This window comes from Calidris pugnax, unplaced genomic scaffold (genome assembly GCF_001431845.1).
Source record: "Calidris pugnax isolate Ruff unplaced genomic scaffold, ASM143184v1 scaffold213, whole genome shotgun sequence".
In the NCBI taxonomy this organism is placed as follows: Eukaryota; Metazoa; Chordata; class Aves; order Charadriiformes; family Scolopacidae; genus Calidris; species Calidris pugnax.
In genome coordinates, this window is record NW_015090944.1 from 115,214 (window position 1) to 136,674 (window position 21,461).

The 21,461-nt window shown below is 42.0% G+C and overlaps 1 protein-coding gene across 1 annotated transcript in view; it reads right to left on the minus strand.

Annotated features, from left to right (window-relative positions):
- Window positions 1–13,984, minus strand: part of LOC106893708 (F-BAR and double SH3 domains protein 2-like) — a gene marked incomplete at its 3' end in the record, with an annotated part of 127,713 nt that extends 113,729 nt beyond the window's left edge. Inside the window, exon 1 of the mRNA XM_014951892.1 lies at window positions 13,933–13,984. The remainder of the gene's footprint in view (window positions 1–13,932) is intronic.
- Between the last annotated feature and the right edge of the window lie 7,477 nt (window positions 13,985–21,461).

Genomic DNA, 21,461 nt, shown 5'->3' on the forward strand with positions numbered 1-21,461 from the left:
AGTTGGGACCAGCCTGCCCTCTTAAATCACAGGAAAGAGAAAAGCAGATATTGGGAAGGATGACGTTTTGGATTGGATGTGTCAGAAAAAAGCTGAAATGTTGACACAGTTAGACACAAAAAAAAACCCAACACCCAAATACACACATCCTCCAGTAGAGAAACCAGCCGTGCTGCAGAAACAGCTCACAGATAACTCCACAGACTGAAAAATACACTGCCTGCTTCACCAAATCTGAAAGACCAAGTGAAAACCAAGAGTTTTTAAGAATCAAGTTTTTCAGCTGAAAGCAGAGCCACTTACACGTATCAAAATTCCAGGCAGTGGATGCTTGGGAGCGCGGTAATTGGAAAGAAAAATAACAGCTAAAAGCAGGCGAAGAGAAATTCGCTTGCATCAGTTCAGCAAAAAAAAAAAAAAAAGTAGTTTCTTTCTGAAGGGCTTTCTTTGTAGAAATAGCGTAATTCTAAGCTGAGCAACGCCTTTATAAGGAACTAGATGTTTTCACTGAAAATAGAAGCTGACAGTCCACCTCTGTTCTTAGAGCAATATTATTTTAACCTAAAGAATTCCCTAAAAGCTGTAGCACATAGCTTAGCATTTTTAAAAGGCTGCCTTTTAAAATTCTTTTTAAATGGACAACTATTTCAGTGTAAGGCATTTTACTTTTGCTCTAAGAGAAGAGAACAGTAAGGGAGACAAGACCTAAATCAGATACCTGACTTTTTTTTCCCCCCGCTTTAAAGCACTGACATGTGTTTCTTGGAGAAGAAAAAGTACAACAAGGACTGAATGCAAAATCTACATAAAAAGAGAAGGTCACCAATAATATTGTTTGGAATGTCACACACAGACCCATAGTCTTTGTTCCATGCAAAGTATATTATATTAAATGTTAAACGGACATTTAATATAGAGAATTCTAAAGAGCTGCTTGTTTTGCGGTAAAAAGGGAAACGTGCAGTAAAGAGGTTGAACTGTGACAAGTGCAGAATAGTATCAATAATCCCATTATAACACCTGATTTGTCAAACTTGTCTCTACAAGTTATTCTAAAATCCACAATGGTCTTCTTAACCATTTATGAAACGGAGCAGATCACGTCTTTGTAGCGTTCAGGGCCGCTGATTCTCCATGCTTTGTCGGAAAGAATGGCATGAATAGCCACTAAAGTCCTTCCACTTCATTTTCTTCAACCTCTTCTTGATATCCCGGTGGTTTGAATGGTGTTCCACTATAGGAAAATATAATACAAAGGTAGTATCAAGCAGGTGTTTTCTTTCTGGAAGCAGTAAGTTCTCTTGTTGTATTATCCAGCGTCGTGGCTTAACGGACCACGGTCATCAATATGGATGATGTCCCCATCGGGCAGTGGTCGGGAAGCGGGTACGGATCCTCTCCCCAAAAACACAACCTCTGTCCTGCTGAGATTTAAGACGAAGCAACAAAAGGGTCCAAGCTCCAGGTGTATCTGAAATCACGTGCGTACACACATTCCACAACAAACAGGAGATTTTTCAGGAAAGTGGCAAGGAATAAATTGTCCCCCTGTACTCGGCACTGGTGAGGCCTCACCTTGAGTACTGTGTCCAGTTTTGGGCCCCCTACCATAAAAGAGACATCGAGGGGCTGGAGCGGGTCCAGAGAAGAGCGACAAAGATGGTGAGGGGTCTGGAGAGTAAGTCTTATGAGGAGAGGCTGAGGGAGCTGGGGTTATTCAGCCTGGAGAAGAGGAGGCTGAGGGGAGACCTTATTGCTCTCTACAACTCCCTGAAAGGAGGGTGTAGAGAGGTGGGGGCCGGTCTCTTCTCTCAAGTCACAGGCGACAGGACCAGAGGAAATGGCCTCAAGTTGCACCAGGGGAGGTTCAGGCTGGATATTAGGAAAAATTTTTTCACTGAAAGGGTTCTCAGCCATTGGACTGGGCTGCCCAGGGAGGTGGTTGAGGCACCATCCCTGGAGGTGTTCAAAAGACGGGTTGATGTAGTGCTGGGAGGTCTGGTTTAGTGATGATGCTCCTTGTTTGTTGTGTGGGTGTCTATTTTTGTCAGTTAGGTTGACGGTTGGACAAGATGATCATTAAGGTCCCTTCCAACCTAGAAGATTCTGTGATTCTGTGAATAAAGACACTTATTTACTCACAAATAAATATGTATTTCTCGTAATTCACGTTGGAAAACAGGTTTTCCTCTTAGTTTTGTACCTTAACTGAATGAATCCAAAGCTCTTTTAGAGATCACCACGGATTATCCAGAAGAAATATCATAAACTAAATGGTGATATAGAATAAAGAAACCTCATTTTGTCTCTTTCAAATATCTCCTTGGCTTTTTTCCTGGTAGAAAATTTTCTTCCACCAAAAAAGCTTTGGGTGCTACTACTAATTGCAGGACACCTCTAGAAAGTAAAACATGAAAAGGTTCTTAAATTATAAGGTTATTTTTTGAACAGAAAGTGAAAGCAGACAGCAAAGCAATTATCTAGACTTTCATTTAGACAAAGGTTATTAAATTCTTGGTCTGGAAGGTGGAGATGCTCCATAGATCACTGATTTTAACCTGATTAAAGTTGTGTAAGCAGAAGAAGTCTCAAAGACATGTAACAATTAACTCTAGCTCTTTAAAAGAAATTAATTCCTCCAAAACAGGAAAAACGAGCAAAACTAACAACAAGCAAAAATTTAGACAGACTGGGACAAATAAATCCCTCAGAAAATTAAAAAAAAAAAATAAAATTGTGTAGAAGGCTTTAAGAAAAATATACACAAAATGGAAAAAGAGGAGGTTGAATTTCTCAGCAGGGGGAAATTCTGTTGACTGATGTAATGATGGACAACACAGTGGAATTAGCAGTAATACACGCCCTACATCAGGTGCAGATATTAAATTTATAAATGGCCTTCAAAAAACCAACCACGATCAATATTCTGTATTTGGAAAGCACCGGTTTGCTTCTGTTTCTAACACAAAGGTACTTGTACCCTGGAGAATGTGTCACATCAATGAGGAAAAAGACTTTCTAAACAACACACCCATAAACCTCACAACTTAAAAGAGAAAACTTTTGACCCACAGGTGTTCCTTTTTATAACTGCTGGAGTATCAGAAAAAAAGCGTACGTGGAGATGCTCCTCCTTATAGAAGAAAACACCACGTAATAAACGATCGGATCAACCGGATTCTGCTTTTTGCAAAAATAAAGCAGGTAAGATTTTAATGAGAATGACTCTTGAGCATTTCCCACCATTTGTTCCACTTGATTCACAGGTCAGTGTGTCACAGCCAACGGAGTCACAGGTCGGTACGTGACGACTGACGATCTATTATGCATTAATGAGGTAGACGCAACACATTTTCACAAAGCATATGTCTTAATACCTAATGAAATTTTCATTTTAAACCAACATTAGCACTAAGACTCCAAAACACAATCTTCAGAAGAGTCGTTGATCTAAGCCATGTTCATGTTCTATAGCCAATGCCTATAAAAACTTAAAGGGTGGGTGTCAGGAGGATGGGGACGGTCTTTTTTCAGTGGTGCCCAGGGACAGGACAAGAGGAAACGGGCACAAACTTCAACCTAAGAAGTTCCATCTAAACATGAGGTGGAACTCCTTCACTGTGAGGGTGGCAGAGCCCTGGAAGACGCTGCCCAGAGAGGTGGTGGAGTCTCCTTCTCTGGAGACGTTCAAAACCCACTTGGACACTTTCCTGTGCAACCTGCTCCAGGTGGACATGCTCTGGCAGAGGGGTTGGACTGGATGATCTCCAGAGGCCCCTTCCAACCCCAGATCATTCTGGGATTCAGTTGAGTTTTCAAAGCTCAAGGCCCTCTTAGTATTCTGGGCTTTTATCAACTAAGGACAAGAAAAAGCAGCAACAGAGTAAGTAACCAAGAGGACAAAACAGTCAGCAAAAAGAGTTTGAGTCACTTGGAAAGTAAGGAAAGTTCAAACAAAATATTTTCCTCAGGCTTGCATCAAGCATACATGTAGTAAAGTGCTTCAGGACAAGAGGAAATGACCTCAAATTGCACCAGGGGAGGTTTAGGATGGATATTAGGAAAAATTTCTTCACCGAAAAGGTTGTTAAGCCTCAGAAGAGGCTGCCCAGGGCAGTGGTGGAATCACCATCCCTGGAGGAATTTAAAAGCAGGGCAGACGTGGTGCTGAGGGACATGCGTTACTGGTGGGTTTGTCAGTGTTGGCTTGATGGTCAATGATCTGGAAGATCCCTTCAAACCTAGAACTTTCTATGACTCTATGGTTCTAGGAGTAACAGACCTGCTGGAGCTGAGAGGTGGAGAATGAGAACTGTCACAGGTTGTCCTGTGCTTCAAGTGCTGGTGGTGACATGGATGCCAACCAGAGACATCACCTCCCAGAAGGCACCAGCTACTTGTGAAGGCTCTTCATCCTCTCTAGTTCCTTTTGTGTTAGGATTCGGAGGTTTCTTGGATACAGGTTTTCCCCCTCCCCCAAGTAGCTTGTGCCAACAAGGCTTAAGGGAGTAACATCCAAAAATAAAGTCACACGTGGGTTACTGACTTTTGCAATAGAAATTCCTACAAGGGGAGCAACCTGGTCTGGTGGTAGGTGTCCCTGCCCATGGCAGGGGGTTGGAACTTGATGATCTTTAAGGTCCCTTCCAACTCTAACCATTCTATGACTCTGTTTCAGTAGCTGTTAACCCCGTTCAGGTAAGAAATGGACTCTCCTAAATCAAAGAGGTGCTGTATTCACACACAGGAAAGAAATGAAGTTGGATGAAGGCCCTGCAGAACATCTCCCTCCAGGCTCTAATGGTGAGACCACAGCTCCGGCTTGGGAGGAGAACATTCCCCAGTGCTGTTGGGTTTCATATTCAGTTAAAAAAAAAACATTGAAATATTATTAAAATGCAATACTACTGATAAAACACAATGAAGCTACCTCAGTTCTCCTGACAGACTTCTGAGTAACGCAGACGGAGCATCTCAACCCTCCAGGATGACTCCAGAGAAGCTGTGGCTGCCCCATCCCTGGAGGGGTTCAAGGCCAGGTTGGTGGGGACTTGGAGCAACCTGGTCTGGTGGGAGGTGTCCCTTCCCAGGGCAGTGGGGTTGAAACTAGATGACCTTTAAGGTCCCTTCCAACCCAAACCATTCTATGATTCTATGACTCTATGACTTCACACAGGCAGCGTGAGCCAGGCTTTCTAAAGAGCTCAGTAAAGATATTGAAAATCTCAAGAGAAGGCTTATATGCAGAAAATTCAGAAATTTCAAGTTGGTTTTGTTGGCTTTTTGGTTTTGGCTTCTTTTTTCTTTTTTAAGAATTTTTTGTCTGTCTTTTAAAATAGCAAGGAAAAAACTAACACCTGCAGCCAGGCAGCGAGCTCGTTTACGGGCAAAGGTTTCACTCTGCTTTTTTTCTTGATGTTTCCTACAGAAAGTTCGAAAAGACAATAAATACACGGACGGATTTCAAAGCCAATTTTCTGCCTTCCAAATTAACCGCTATCAAGTACATCCAGATATAGCCACCATTCATCTCCCTGCCCAGCACGGAAATTTCTACAGAGTCTACTCATTTACTACAAGCGGAAGTTTCACTGCAGAGAAACCGCGGAACGACAGCCAAGTTTCTTCAAAAGATAAGCCTGAGAGAAAAAAAAAAAACAAGGAAACACAAACTAGTTTCTCTGTGTGTGCTAATTACCAACTGAACCCCTCCTCACACGGTTTCTCTGCGTGTGCTAATTACCAACTGAACCCCTCCTCACACGTTTTGGACTATAAAAGTCAAAGCTTTTAATTCCCTAAAAGGTAAAGTATGTCTAAGTCTTAAAAATATATCTTCTCCACCCTCCCAAAAGCTGATTTTATGGGTATTTTTTAAATGACTCCTTGATTACAGAAGTCATCCATTTCAGCCATAAAGCAACAACAAGACAAATGACTGAAATATGACAGAAATACTCCAGAGAGAGATTTACCGCAGCGGTAAATCTAATATCATCCTCAAAAGGAAGAAAGAAGTCATTGAAGTTCACCGGTGAACAAAACAGGCTACTGAGCAGCCAACCCGCCGCTGCTGCTTGTTTGTCCCCAAGTCAGGGGACCCACCCTTAAAGTCTACAATCTCTTCCTGCTCTCGGTTAAGGCCACAATAACTTTCTGTATCCTTTGGGCTGAAAAAAAAAAAAAAAAAACAAACACCAAAAACGACTCCGTTCTGTACAGACGACAGGTTATGAACTAAGTTGCTTGTTGGATTTTCAAGGCAGGTACCTCCAAGTTTATTTTCCTGATGCCCCAGGGGTTTGATTGTGGCTGAGTCAGAGGGAAGACTTCGTTTCACCCATGAATTTTGATTTTTTTTAATTTTTAATTCCAAACCTGGCGTTAAGGTTGCATTTTGCCAAGCTGCAGGTGGTATTGCCACGTGGGATTTCGGATTCAAGGTGGGCAACTTCATGTTCGATGCTGAAATGAGCTCTGGAGCTGCACGGACACTGCTGTTCCCAGTGGGGGTCACAGAATCACAGAATGATCGGGGGTTGGAAGGGACCTCTGGAGATCACCCAGTCCAACCCCCTGCCAGAGCAGGGCCACCCAGAGCAGGTCCCACAGGAACGGGTCCAGGAGGGGTTTGAATGTCTCCAGAGAAGGAGACTCCACCACCTCTCTGGGCAGCCTCTCCCAGGGCTCTGCCACCCTCACAGTGAAGAAGTTCCTCCTCATGTTTAGGTGGAACTTCTTATGTTCCAGTTTGTGCCCATTTCCTCTTGTCCTGTCCCTGGGCACCACTGAAAAAAAGCCTGGCCCCATCCTCCTGACACTCACCCTTTAAGGATTTAGAGGTGTTGATCAGATCCCCCCTCAGCCTTCTCTTCTCCAGACTAAAAAGACCCAAGTCCTTTCCTCAGCAGAGAGATGGTCCCTAATCCTCTTTGTAACCCGCTGCTGTCCCCTCTCCAGCAGTTCCCTCTCCTTCTGGAACTGGGGAGCCCAGAACTGGTCCCAGTGCTCCAGATGGGGCCTCCCCAGGGCAGAGCAGAGGGGCAGGATGACCTCCCTCCACCTGCTGCTCACACTCTTCCTGATGCCCCCCAGGATGCCCTTGGCCTTCTTGGCCACCAGGGCCCATTGCTCCTGGGCATCCCGTTGGCCACCAGGACTCCCAGGTCTTTCTCCTCAGAGCTGCTCTCCAGCAGGTCACCCCCAAACTGTTCTGGTGCCATCTCTGGCATCTGGTCTGCCATCCTCCTGCCCTTACAGTCAATACAGCAACGTTGCAACAAAGCAATATATTTTCAAGAGAGACGTACTTTACCCAGCACCTGACTTTTCCTTCTTGGAAGATTCTGCTTTTTTTACAAGTGGAGGAATTTCATTTTCAAGTTGGCTGTGATCTATGCTAAAGGTCACCGCACCTTCCCATGCGCCACCACAGGTAGTTCACAAATAAATACTTGCACTGGGCTCCTCTTCTATAAACCTCTAAACATTTTACCAGGCAAAAAAAGAAAAAATATTGGAATTATATTGCTGAAGCAAAAGTTGCATTAATTGCCAAAGGCTTCTGTTTAAAAAAAGTTTTTAAAATAAATAAGTAGTCCGAAAAAACAGGGATCTATTTCCCATTCTATCAAAAAGACCTGTATTATGTTGGCTAAAATTTACTCCATTTCTCTAATTCCTCGTTAGGAAAACACTATCACCTTTCCAGGCTTCTCAGTATAAGGATAAATCAGGTAATATTTGTAAAGTGTTGGACTATGTGGTCTAAAATAGCAAAGAAGAGAAAAAAACATTAGTCACAGCACAAGCTAGTAAGACACGGGGAGAAAACCTCTCATTTTCACCCTTTAGAGTTTTAATCCATTGAAAAATTGTTTAAAAAGTCACTATATCTTAAGTAAAGCAGCCCAGCGTCCTTGTCAGAAGGTGGTAAATGAAACAGCTTCTATCTTCTGATTTTAAACAATGGAAAATGGATACAGTAAGGAAAAAAAATAAATCATGCAACTGTTTGGACCCCGCAGCCCATAAATACTGTTTAGATATATAAAATAAATTATATATTTACTTATTGTACATGTGCTTTATATATAAAGTATAAGTCAGGGTATGTGTGTAAAGTATGTACACACACACATATATATACACTAAAAATGCTACTTGAATATTGCAATTTTCTCAAAAATAAGCTCTCTTCTTCAGCATCCACTTAATCTTATTTTCAGGCTCCTCTCTTGATTATTGTCACCGACACAAACCCCCCAAAGGACGCACTTGGACTTCACTCCGAGCTGCCAACAGGAACGTGGGGATATAAACCATTCCACCTTTTCGTTTCTCCATATTTTAAAATGTTTTAACTGGATCAAGTTTCCCAGCCAGAGCAATCCACACCCAGTGATGCAGATCCCAGGTAAGATACCTGTTCATACCGAGCACAGGCATCTCCTCGATGTTAATTTGACCTCCAAAAATAACGAGACAGGAAGAAAAATCCTAATAATTAGCACCTTTTCCTTTTTTAAACCTGAACAGACACTTCTACTAACACCTCACTTCATATTGAAAGCTCTCACGTCGCCCACAGAATGGACTTTGCTACCTTTTTTCCTACATTATCAATGAGGCACCACAATTAACAACTAATTAGCATGCCCTGTACGGAGTAGCAGGTTTCACAGCTCAAGCTCTCGGAGGTTACTTGCACGTTGATGACCCAGAGTCATGTTTTAGCCCGAAACGACGACAGCTAAATATCAAGGCACACCAAAGTGTGACAAAACACGACAAGGAAGGTCGTTTGTGTGTTCCCAGCATGACTGCTGTTGAGTTAAAAGTGTTAAATAATATTTAAAAGTACAGCAGGGACGTAATTATGACCCCTAAAAAATACCATCCTACCTATTTAACATGTTAAGCAAAACAGTTTTTTACTACGTAGCAGCAAAAACACACATTTACCAAGTTCTGCTTCCACCTAACAAAAGAATATTCTCAGACACTGATTTCAGCTGGCTTATTAATTGAGGAGAATAGTTAATAATAATAATAAATCTCAATTTAAATGCTATTACTGAGCATAGTGTCAATGGGAAATGACAGCCTTTCTATACTCTCAATTCTGAATATTAAGGCAAGCCTTTAAGCATGTATTAAATACTGCAGCACCAAAACTCCAAGCGAAACAGCCGGGTGCATATTCCCAATCTGGTGCCATCTCTGGCATCTGGTCTGCCATCCTCCTGCCCTTACAGTCAATACAGCAACGTTGCAACAAAGCAATATATTTTCAAGAGAGACGTACTTTACCCAGCACCTGACTTTTCCTTCTTGGAAGATTCTGCTTTTTTTACAAGTGGAGGAATTTCATTTTCAAGTTGGCTGTGATCTATGCTAAAGGTCACCGCACCTTCCCATGCGCCACCACAGGTAGTTCACAAATAAATACTTGCACTGGGCTCCTCTTCTATAAACCTCTAAACATTTTACCAGGCAAAAAAAGAAAAAATATTGGAATTATATTGCTGAAGCAAAAGTTGCATTAATTGCCAAAGGCTTCTGTTTAAAAAAAGTTTTTAAAATAAATAAGTAGTCCGAAAAAACAGGGATCTATTTCCCATTCTATCAAAAAGACCTGTATTATGTTGGCTAAAATTTACTCCATTTCTCTAATTCCTCGTTAGGAAAACACTATCACCTTTCCAGGCTTCTCAGTATAAGGATAAATCAGGTAATATTTGTAAAGTGTTGGACTATGTGGTCTAAAATAGCAAAGAAGAGAAAAAAACATTAGTCACAGCACAAGCTAGTAAGACACGGGGAGAAAATCTCTCATTTTCACCCTTTAGAGTTTTAATCCATTGAAAAATTGTTTAAAAAGTCACTATATCTTAAGTAAAGCAGCCCAGCGTCCTTGTCAGAAGGTGGTAAATGAAACAGCTTCTATCTTCTGATTTTAAACAATGGAAAATGGATACAGTAAGGAAAAAAAATAAATCATGCAACTGTTTGGACCCCGCAGCCCATAAATACTGTTTAGATATATAAAATAAATTATATATTTACTTATTGTACATGTGCTTTATATATAAAGTATAAGTCAGGGTATGTGTGTAAAGTATGTACACACACACATATATATACACTAAAAATGCTACTTGAATATTGCAATTTTCTCAAAAATAAGCTCTCTTCTTCAGCATCCACTTAATCTTATTTTCAGGCTCCTCTCTTGATTATTGTCACCGACACAAACCCCCCAAAGGACGCACTTGGACTTCACTCCGAGCTGCCAACAGGAACGTGGGGATATAAACCATTCCACCTTTTCGTTTCTCCATATTTTAAAATGTTTTAACTGGATCAAGTTTCCCAGCCAGAGCAATCCACACCCAGTGATGCAGATCCCAGGTAAGATACCTGTTCATACCGAGCACAGGCATCTCCTCGATGTTAATTTGACCTCCAAAAATAACGAGACAGGAAGAAAAATCCTAATAATTAGCACCTTTTCCTTTTTTAAACCTGAACAGACACTTCTACTAACACCTCACTTCATATTGAAAGCTCTCACGTCGCCCACAGAATGGACTTTGCTACCTTTTTTCCTACATTATCAATGAGGCACCATAATTAACAACTAATTAGCATGCCCTGTACGGAGTAGCAGGTTTCACAGCTCAAGCTCTCGGAGGTTACTTGCACGTTGATGACCCAGAGTCATGTTTTAGCCCGAAACGACGACAGCTAAATATCAAGGCACACCAAAGTGTGACAAAACACGACAAGGAAGGTCATTTGTGTGTTCCCAGCACGACTGCTGTTGACTTAAAAGCGTTAAATAATATTTAAAAGTACAGCAGGGACGTAATTATGACCCCTAAAAAATACCATCCTACCTATTTAACATGTTAAGCAAAACAGTTTTTTACTACGTAGCAGCAAAAACACACATTTACCAAGTTCTGCTTCCACCTAACAAAAGAATATTCTCAGACACTGATTTCAGCTGGCTTATTAATTGAGGAGAATAGTTAATAATAATAATAAATCTCAATTTAAATGCTATTACTGAGCATAGTGTCAATGGGAAATGACAGCCTTTCTATACTCTCAATTCTGAATATTAAGGCAAGCCTTTAAGCATGTATTAAATACTGCAGCACCAAAACTCCAAGCGAAACAGCCGGGTGCATATTCCCAACAGATCTAGAAAGGACCCCAGAAGTCCCAGAGCTGACACAGCAGCGACCTCTCCCATTTATACCACAGCACAGCCTAGAAAAACCAGTAAAGAACCCACTGGAGGCAGACAACAAGCAAAACTAAAAACAGCTCGAAAAAAATATCAATGGCAACACGTACAATAACGGGGAAAAGAACTCAGTTTAAAAACTCCCTCAATAAAATAAGACACGGGGCAATTTACAGGCAGAACCTATAATTCACCACACACGTTCAAGCCACTTACCACGTAATTAGAAATAAATTATAAACACCGACCCGTGGTGTTTCACCAGCAGTTTACCAGGTTCTCCTTCTCCAAATAAAAGCTCTCCATGTAACAGACACCTGGCACCCAAGGGCAGAGCATCAGCACCCAAGTTTTTTTTTAAACCAACAAAGCATTCAGTTCTGGGAAACTTAATTTTCACTGTCCACCCTTCCACTTCTTTCAGTTTGCCAAAAACATCCTAAATTAAAATATTCCAACTTCCCCAAGGTGACAAAAGGCGTTTGGACAGAATCTGGGAAAAGATTTAGAAATCTCTCTTCAGAAACTAAACACTAAAAATTCCCAGTTCCCCTTTATAACTGGTTTTAAAGGGATCTCCCACTGGGGATGAATACGACTTCCCATTTATTTTGATTTGGATTCTCTCATCGAAAAAGGCTTTATGAGAAAATTTTGTCCATGGCAACAGGTACAATAACGGTGAAAAGAACTCAGTTTAAAAACTCCCTCGATAAAATAAGACACGGAGCAATTTACAGGCAGAACCTATAATTCACCACACACGTTCAAGCCACTTACCACGTAATTAGAAATAAATTATAAACACCAACACGTGGTGTTTCACCAGCAGTTTACCAGGTTCTCCTTCTCCAAATAAAAGCTCTCCATGTAACAGACACCTGGCACCCAAGGGCAGAGCATCAGCACCCAAGTTTTTTTTTAAACCAACAAAGCATTCAGTTCTGGGAAACTTAATTTTCACTGTCCACCCTTCCACTTCTTTCAGTTTGCCAAAAACATCCTAAATTAAAATATTCCAACTTCCCCAAGGTGACAAAAGGCGTTTGGACAGAATCTGGGAAAAGATTTAGAAATCTCTCTTCAGAAACTAAACACTAAAAATTCCCAGTTCCCCTTTATAACTGGTTTTAAAGGGATCTCCCACTGGGGATGAATACGACTTCCCATTTATTTTGATTTGGATTCTCTCATCGAAAAAGGCTTTATGAGAAAATTTTATTACCAACTTCAGAAAAAAAAAACAAACCCCAAAACAGAAATCCTTTCACGGGCCCAAGAAGAAACATCCCAACATTGTTCTTGAACTGGGCACTTCTCAGCGACCCGAGGAAGCGCCGCCACAAGCCTCCATTCATCCAAGGGCCCATTCAATGAATCCCAAACGACGCAGCTGTATTGCTGGAAAGTTGGTTGGTTGTTAGTTTTTTTTCTAAAATGTGAGTATCTGAAAGCCTCAGTTGTTAAGACTGAAGAATCTGAGAATGTAATTATTTTTTCAACTTATCAAGACTCTTCCCTAAACGCAGCGATCGTCCGCGTATAAAAAAAATTCCCAGTGGAGAATGGATAAATGTATTAAGAACTGATCTTAAGTTCTCTATAATGTCATTACAAAAATCAATAAAGAACACATACCTTTAATCAGAGTATCATTAGGCATCGATTGGTTCTAGCACTGAAAAATTGTTATATTTAATCAAATTAAGTGCAGCTGCTGATGCAATCGATGTAAGTTCATGTACCATGAAAGAATTGGAGCACCAGGAACTGCCGACCCTTTATAGGACCACTGTGAGCATCTGGATTAATCTCAGTACAAATTTCACTTGATTTACTGTTTTCAGCTAAGTTTTGGGCTGAGATCACATGCAGAAAAAAAATCCAGGACTAGAAAATGCGTACATTTTTATTTTGATGTCCCAACATCAACTATTGTAACATCAGGTGCATCCCCACTTGGATTTATTCTATACTGAGCTCCACAAGCTCTCTCCACTTGTATTTTATTCTACCTTTAATTTATTTTAAAATAAATTACTGCGTTTTTAATCTGTTGAACTTGGACTTAAGCCCCAAGAGCCTTTACTGTAAATTAAACAGGCAGCTGCCCCTTATTAGATGCTTTCTAATTTTGGAAAAAGGGAGAAAAAAACCAAAATAAAATGGATCCTCCCTCCTTTTCTCAAAAAACAAATCAAAATTCATCCCACTCCCTGTCACAAGCACGAGGCCAAATCTGGCTGCTTTTATTTCAGATGAATGAGAAGCTGCTCTCACTGAAGAATGTGAATGTAAATTTATTTTGGACTGTGAATACCAGAAGACACTTCCTCTCCCTCTAATTGACCTGATTTTACTTTTTATTCAAGTTTCACACAAACTTCTGAGAAAACCTTAAAAAGTTGATCGACTTTACAACAATCTGAAAAAAATGTTTCAAATGCCTTTGGTACCCAAGAACTTCCTCATGTCAGAATGTCCATCAAAACACAGAATGAGCTCAAATCCTGCACAGGCCAAACTGCCCGAGTCCGAATTTCAACAGGTATTTTCATATTAATTAACTTATGGAAAGGATAAATGAAAAAAACACACACCGTGGAAAGTTTGCTAATGAATAAATTACCTTAAAAGAACAATTTCATAGACAATAAAATTATTCCGGGACCTACCTGTGCATATTCTTTCTCAATTGCAGCTCTTTTCTGACTGAACGCTCTGAAAGAGGAAAAAAAAAAATAAATCCATTAATACATACAGCAAAACACTGCAAATTCAATAATTTACTTAAAAGGCTTTTCTGCCGGACAGTTTTTCTAGTTAAATGAGCAAGAAAAAAGTGAAATTGTTTGACAACTGTATATCAGTAGCCTAGCAACTACTGCATGCGGACTTCACCTCGGGTGGTGGTCAAATTTCCAAGTTTTATTGGCCAAATTCAGTTCCCAGGACTACCAGTGTAAATACCATTTACTTCATTAAAGTCTCACCAGCTTTCTACTGGTAAAGCCCAGGGAAGAATTTGGTAGTAAGGAAGAAAATTTGGCTTTATGCATTTAGACAGACTAAATTACTATATTTTTTTTATTTTTTTTTTGAAGAAAAAATGGAAAGTCATGAGGGAAGAATTTGGTAGCAAGGAAGAAAATTTGGCTTTACGCATCTAGACAGACTAAATTACTAATTTTTTTAAATTTTTTTTTGAAGAAAAAATGGAAAGTCATGTTTCCTCAACAGCAACTGAATGTACCAGATGGACAGGTGCAGTCCCACCGTTAAATGCCTCTCTCTAAACCCACGCTGGCCCCCAGCAATATCCTGATTTATCCATTAACGAAGCACTTTAGACCCACTTAACTCAAACGGTGCAGACCAGAGCGTGTCAGTCCACGTTAACATCAGAGCTCTACTCCCACAGAAGAGCTTGAGATGAACCATCTCAATGTGTTTTTAAAACAAGAGGATTCCAACACCATAAGACGACGAAGGTTGAAATATCTAGAGGTGTCGAGGTGGTTTCCTCAATAGCTCTTTATCCCTTGAACAGCCAAAGTAGAGTAACTTCCCTCAAGCTGTTCTATAAAATACTAAGCTTAAGGCTACGCCATCAGCAAGAGAGAAAACTAATTCTATTTAAATTAGTTACACAATAATTACGGCGACACGTTCATGAAAGAACCCTCAGGAACATCCTATAATAAGGTTAACTCAAGAAACACAAACAAAAGGAGCTCTGAACAGGCTCTTTCTCCTCCTGTCTACTCCATTTCATCCCTGAAGAGAATCCACACACCAATGATGGGATCTAAAACAAAAGTCTAAACGCATTGTGATTGCTTAAAAATCTTTCCAGATTAATGATAGGCCAAACAAGCTGGCCAAGAAGGCCAACAGCACCCTGGCCTGTAACAGGAACAGCGTGGTGAGTAGGACTCGGGAGGTGACCATCTCCCCTGTACTTGGCACTGGTGAGGTCCCATCTTGAGTGCTGGGTCCAGTTTTGGGACCCTCACCACAAAAAAGACCTTGAGGGGCTGGAGCGTGTCCAGAGAAGGGCAATGGAGCTGAGGAGGAGTCTGGAGCACAAGTCTGGTGAGGAGCAGCTGAGGGAGCTGGGGGTGTTGAGCCTGGAGAAAAGGAGGCTGAGGGGAGACCTTCTGGCTCTCTCCAACTCCCTGAAAGGAGGGTGTAGCCAGGGGGGGTCGGTCTCTTCTCCCAAGGAACAGGCCATGGGACAAGAGGAAACGGCCTCAAGTTGCACCAGGGGAGGTTCAGATTGGAGATTAGGAAAGACTAAGACACTGCAAGGGTTATTAAACCTTGGAAGAGGCTGCCCAGGGAAGTGGTTGAGGTGAATCCCTGGAGGTGTTCAAAGGATGGGCTGACATGGTGCTGGGGGACATGGTTTAGTGATGGGTTTTTTTGGCAGAGTTGGGTTGATGGTTGGACTAGATGATCTTGAATGATCTTCCAACCTAGATGATTCTATGACATTGAGCTTAGTGGCATTGTTTAGTCATGGCTTTTTATCAGAGTTAGGTTGATTGCTAGACTCGATGATCTTAAAGGTCCCCTCCAACCTAGACAATTCTAGGATTCCATAACTCCAGTCCTCACATCTCATCTTCTGGAATCTCACCTCACATAGTTCAGGCGAGGACAAAGGGCAACACGACTGTGTCACACAAACACACCTCTGTATGAACAGGGAAAGTCATCCGAGATGCTTGCAAATAAATCTACTTTATAAGGCCTTTGAGATACTTCATCTAACATTACAACACAGTTTATTTTAGGCTCTCTTGTTCCAAAGGCCAATAACCCAGTCAGGTCAGCAAACATCTAAAAACCACAATGTCCTTCCAGAATAATTTACTTCCAGTATAAATAACTGCCGAAAGAACTACTAGGAAGAACTGAAATGCATTATTAATATTGAAAAGGTAAAAGAAAACAAGTAACCATCTTTGAAACATAAATCTGGGAAGACTTTAGGCAAAGGCAGTAATTTTCCAATTCTTAGTTAATCTTATTTGAAAACATCCAACCAGAGCTAAATGTTAAGGATGCTCAACTTACACAAAACCTGGATACAGATATTTCACCATGGGTTTTTTTTTTTTATCCCTCCCCCATACAAAACACATTCCGCTTACACTAATTGCGTAACACTAATTGTGCTGAGCTGGAAGCCCGAGATATCCCCTAAAAACCTCCTACATGAAAAGGTTTACACTAGAGAAGCAAAACAAAAGCGTTCGACTGGCCCGAGCGCAGAATTACAAAATACCATGCAAATCAAATTTACTCACAAAACCAACAGAAATCTTGGACTTGGAACGACTCTGAGCTCCAGCAAGAAGAAAATGTATTTTACAGTAGCAGCTCCATAAATTAAAAACATTTTAGACCAGTTTTTGATTTTGTTCTGTATTTTAAACGGGCTTCTAATAAAAAATAAAAGCCGGCAAGACAGCACGTAATTCAATTTAAACAATGCTTAAATTTTTCTCAAAGCAGCTCTGAGGAAAAAGACCTGGGAGTCCTGGTGGACAACAGGGTGACCATGAGCCAGCAATGGGCCCTGGTGGCCAAGAAGGCCAAGGGCATCCTGGGGGGCATCAGGAAGAGTGTGAGCAGCAGGTGGAGGGAGGTCATCCTGCCCCTCTGCTCTGCCCTGGGGAGGCCCCAGCTGGAGCACTGGGACCAGTTGTGGGCTCCCCAGTTCCAGAAGGACAGGGAACTGCTGGAGAGGGGACAGCAGAGGCTATAGAGATCATGAGGGGAAAAGAACATCTCTCTGCTGAGGAAAGGCTGAGGGACTTGGGCCTTTTTAGTCTGGAGAAGAGAAGACTGAGGGAGGATCTGATCAACACCGCTAAACCCTTAAGGGGTGGGTGTCAGGAGGATGGGGCCAGTCTTTTTCCAGTGGTGGCCAGTGACACGAGGAAGTTCTAGATGAGCTTTAGATTCCCTTCCGACCCAAACCATTCTATGATCTTCTCCTTACACTCCTCACCAGGTTTCTGACCTGGGATAACACACTCGAAGGCGCAGCACAAGGCTGAGCTGGTCGCTTCGTTTCCCAAGGAAGGAAATTCTTTGGTTTGCATTCATGTGCTGAAAAATATCTGGATGAAACCTCATGATCTGTCATATTAAAAAAATTAGATTACATGATCTAATTTTCCCTTGGGCTCTGTGAACCTGTGGAACGACAAGGGAACTGAGAAACTTTGTCATCCCCAAACAAGAACTCCAGCAAGTGCTAAGGAATTTAAATTACTCCTATCAATTTAAGATAATAGATGCTATGAAATATTCATGTATATTTTTAAGTTCTCATTGTCAATACGCATAACAATGTGAATTAAGGAGTTGGGTGAGTGGAAAACGGTATTTCAACAGGTTTTCCTAGAGAAAACAAGGAGAAAAAGATGGGCTCAACCTGGTACATGGATGGTCACTTGGGCTAGAAATGTGTAAAGCTCCCACTTTCATAAAAAAATCAATATATTAACATTAAAATATACATTAGTGTAAAATAAAAAAATGTTCTATTTGCCAAGTTATACAAATCCAAAGATGAAAGTCCCAGCTTGCAGAGTAAAAACAGTTGAACTCAGTAAGAGTTTGGAAATCAGAAAGCAAATTACTCTCTACAGTAAAAAGCTGATTTAACTACATATAGAGAACTATGCAAAAATGTAAACAGACACTTTGTGTACAGGCCCCTTGAATAAAAGAAAGGGCTGAATTTGCATAGGTGAAGGAATTTCCATTTAAAGGCCAAGAAATTCAACAATGAGCCAAGCAGGGGCCTGAATTCCATTTGGAACAATGCAAGATGGTAAAAAAACGGATGTATTAACTTTTTAACTTTAATTGTTTAGAAATTTTAATGAAAAAAAAAAATCCTTACTCTTTATCACAGAATCATAGAATGGTTTAGGTTGAAAGGGACCTTAAAGATCATCTAGTTTCAACCCCCTGCCCTGGGCAGGGACACCTCCCACCACACCAGGTTGCTCCAAGCCCCCTCCAACCTGCCCTTGAACCCCTCCAGGGATGGGGCAGCCACAGCTTCTCGGGGCAACCTGGGCCAGGCTCTCACCACCCTCACACCAAACAAGTTCTTCCCCACATCTCAGCTCCATCTCCCCTCTTTCAGGGTCAAACCCTTCCCCCTCCTCCTAGGGCTCCCCTCCCTCATCAAGAGTCCCTCCCCAGCTTTCCTGGAGCCCCTTGAGGGACTGGAAGGGGCTCCAAGGTCTCCCTGGAGCCTTCTCTTCTCCAGGCTGAACTCCCCCAACTCTCTCAGCCTGTCCTCCCAGCAGAGGGGTTTCTATGAATTTATACAACTACCCAAAGCACCAAAACCCATACAAATTAGTATCACATCTGAAACATCCAAAAATGTTCAGAGTAAATAAATGTACCTCTTTTAACTGACCTTGACCCAAGAGAGTCCCCAAATGCCACACTAACAAAAACAAGGAGCAGCAAATGAGGAAAAAAAAAACATGCTCAGCTCAACAGAGCCTTGATTTCCCAGATCAGCAGAACACGAAGAGAATTGACACTTTCAGTGCCCTTCGAGGAAAGGAAGGGGAAAAAATTCCACGTACACCCACTGGATATTGATGGTAACTCTCCAAAGCTTTTTTTTTTAATCCTTTAATACAGACTACTGTATTAAAACAGAATCAAAACAATAAAGACAGTATCAGTTGCCCTTTACTTTACCAACTGTGGGTCTCCCCAAGTTGACAAAAAGTGAGTGATGGAGATCAACAGAGCAGGTCTGTAAAACCCCAAAACAGTGAAAAAAAAAGGTGGAGGAATAAAAGATTTTCCACTGTTTCAATTTTAGGGGCTATTAAGGCAATTTTGAAATTCAGTTTAAAAATTAATTCCCCCCATCCAAAAATTCCTGCAGTAAATCTACTTCGGAACTGAAGAGCACGTCACAACTGATTGTAAACTGACTCAATCCACCAACGCTCCAGGAGGTGAATCAGTGAATTATGAAATAGCCAAAAATTTCCAGCTTCCCAAAAATTAGATCAAGAATAATTCGTGACATCTAGTACATTACACCAGCAGAAAATTAGGACTTTGCCACTTCTACTTGGAACGTACACTGGTAGCACACGCACTGGGTGTGTAATGGTGTCTCAACACTATACTGGTTTTATTTTTTAAGATGACAGTATACACTCACCCCAAAACTTTTCATTAAAACACATTAAAATGGACAGTTCTCATTTAAAAAAAAATAATACAAGAATTAAAGAGTGCAGCATCCCCAGAAGTTCATTCTTTTTGTCCTATTCAGAGACAAAAATTGCTAAAAGAGTGGGGCATCCCCAGAACACTCAAAAGCCGGTATTATCTATCAAGGTAGGATTACACAGCTGGCACTGTTCATTTTTTTTGTCCTATTCAGAGACAAAAATTGCTACTGAGCAGTCTAAAAACCACCTACCTAACAGTGAATATGTGCGTGAAAATAGTCTCAGCCCTCCCAAAATCATAGAATTGTCTAGGTTGGAAGGAACCTTTCAGATCATCTAGTCCAACCATCAACCTAACTCTGATCAAACCCATCACTAACCCCTGTCTCTTAGCACTATGTCAACGCATCTTTTAAATCCCTCCAGGGATGGTGACTCCACCACTGCCCTGGGCAGCCCATTCCAAGGCTTGATGACCCTTTTGGGGAAGAAATTGTTCCTCATACCCATCCTAAACCTCCCCTGGGGCAACTTGAGGCCATTTCCCCTTGTCCCATCACCCATTCCTTGGGAGAAGAGACCGACCCCCCCTGGCTACACCCTCCTTTCAGGGAGTTGGAGAGAGCCAGAAGGTCTCCCCTCAGCCTCCTTTTCTCCAGGCTCAACACCCCCAGCTCCCTCAGCCTCTCCTCACCAGACTTGGGCTCCAGACCCCTCAGTTGCCCTTCTCTGGACACACTCCAGCCCCTCAAGGTCCTTTCTGTCTTGAGGGGCCCAAAACTGGACCCAGCCCTCAAGGTGGGGCCTCCCCACTGCCCAGTACAAGGGGACAATCACCTCCCGAGTCCTACTCACCAGGGTGCTCCTGACACAGGCCAGGATGCTGGTGGCCTTCTTGGCCATATGCCAAGCTACCTTTGAAACAAAAGCAACCAAAACACTGCACGCAGCAAGTTGAAATACAGCTTTAAATACCAATTCCCCACCTCCCTCACATGCCTTTTACAGTGATGAGATGTATTTATTCTCAGCAAAGAGAAACAGATCCCAATCCACGAGCACCAGGGGAGGAACCCGACGGTGAACTACAAGCGCTTGAAATATTTATCTACAAAACGGCATTGAAAGTCCCAGTTGCTCAAGGCTGGAGTGTCCCAAGGGCAGGACTTGGCGTTTGCCTTTGTTGACCTTCACCAGGTTCCTGCCAGCCCGTGTCACCCATCTACCAAGGTCGCCCTGAATCACAGCCCCACCTCACGTTGAACTATCAACCATTCTCCCCCAGTTTGGTGCCCTTCGTGAACCTGCTGAGACCACGCTCCATCCCATCATCCAGGTTGCTATTAAAGTCATTAAACAGTATTGATCCAGTACTGATCTCAGAGGGGTTCCCCGTTGCCAGCTGGACTTCGCACGGCTCTCCGCCACTTACAGTTGGGGAGTCCAGCCAATTTTCCACCCACTTATCAGTCCACATGTCCCTGATGTGGCTATAAAGGTACTAACAGGAGACTGTGTCAAAGGCCTCACTGAAGTCAACACATACAACATAACAGCCTGCTGTCACCTTGCCCACGTTCCCAGCTCACCCAGAAGGCAACCAGGCACAATTTGACCTTGGAAAGTCTGATGTGGCTATAAAGGTACTAACAGGAGACTGTGTCAAAGGCCTCACTGAAGTCAACACATACAACATAACAGCCTGCTGTCACCTTGCCCACGTTCCCAGCTCACCCAGAAGGCAACCAGGCACAATTTGACCTTGGAAAGTCCACACTGGCTGTTCCCAATGGTTGGGCTGTTCCCCTTCAAGGAATGGCCTCTTGGAAAAGAAGCCTTGGAAATGGCTTCTTGGAGGTTTTGGTCCATAATCTTCCCAGGTAAAGGTAACAGGGCTATGAGGAACCCAGTCTAGTTGAAGATGTCCCTACTTAAGGCAGAGGATTGGACTAAATGGCCTTCAA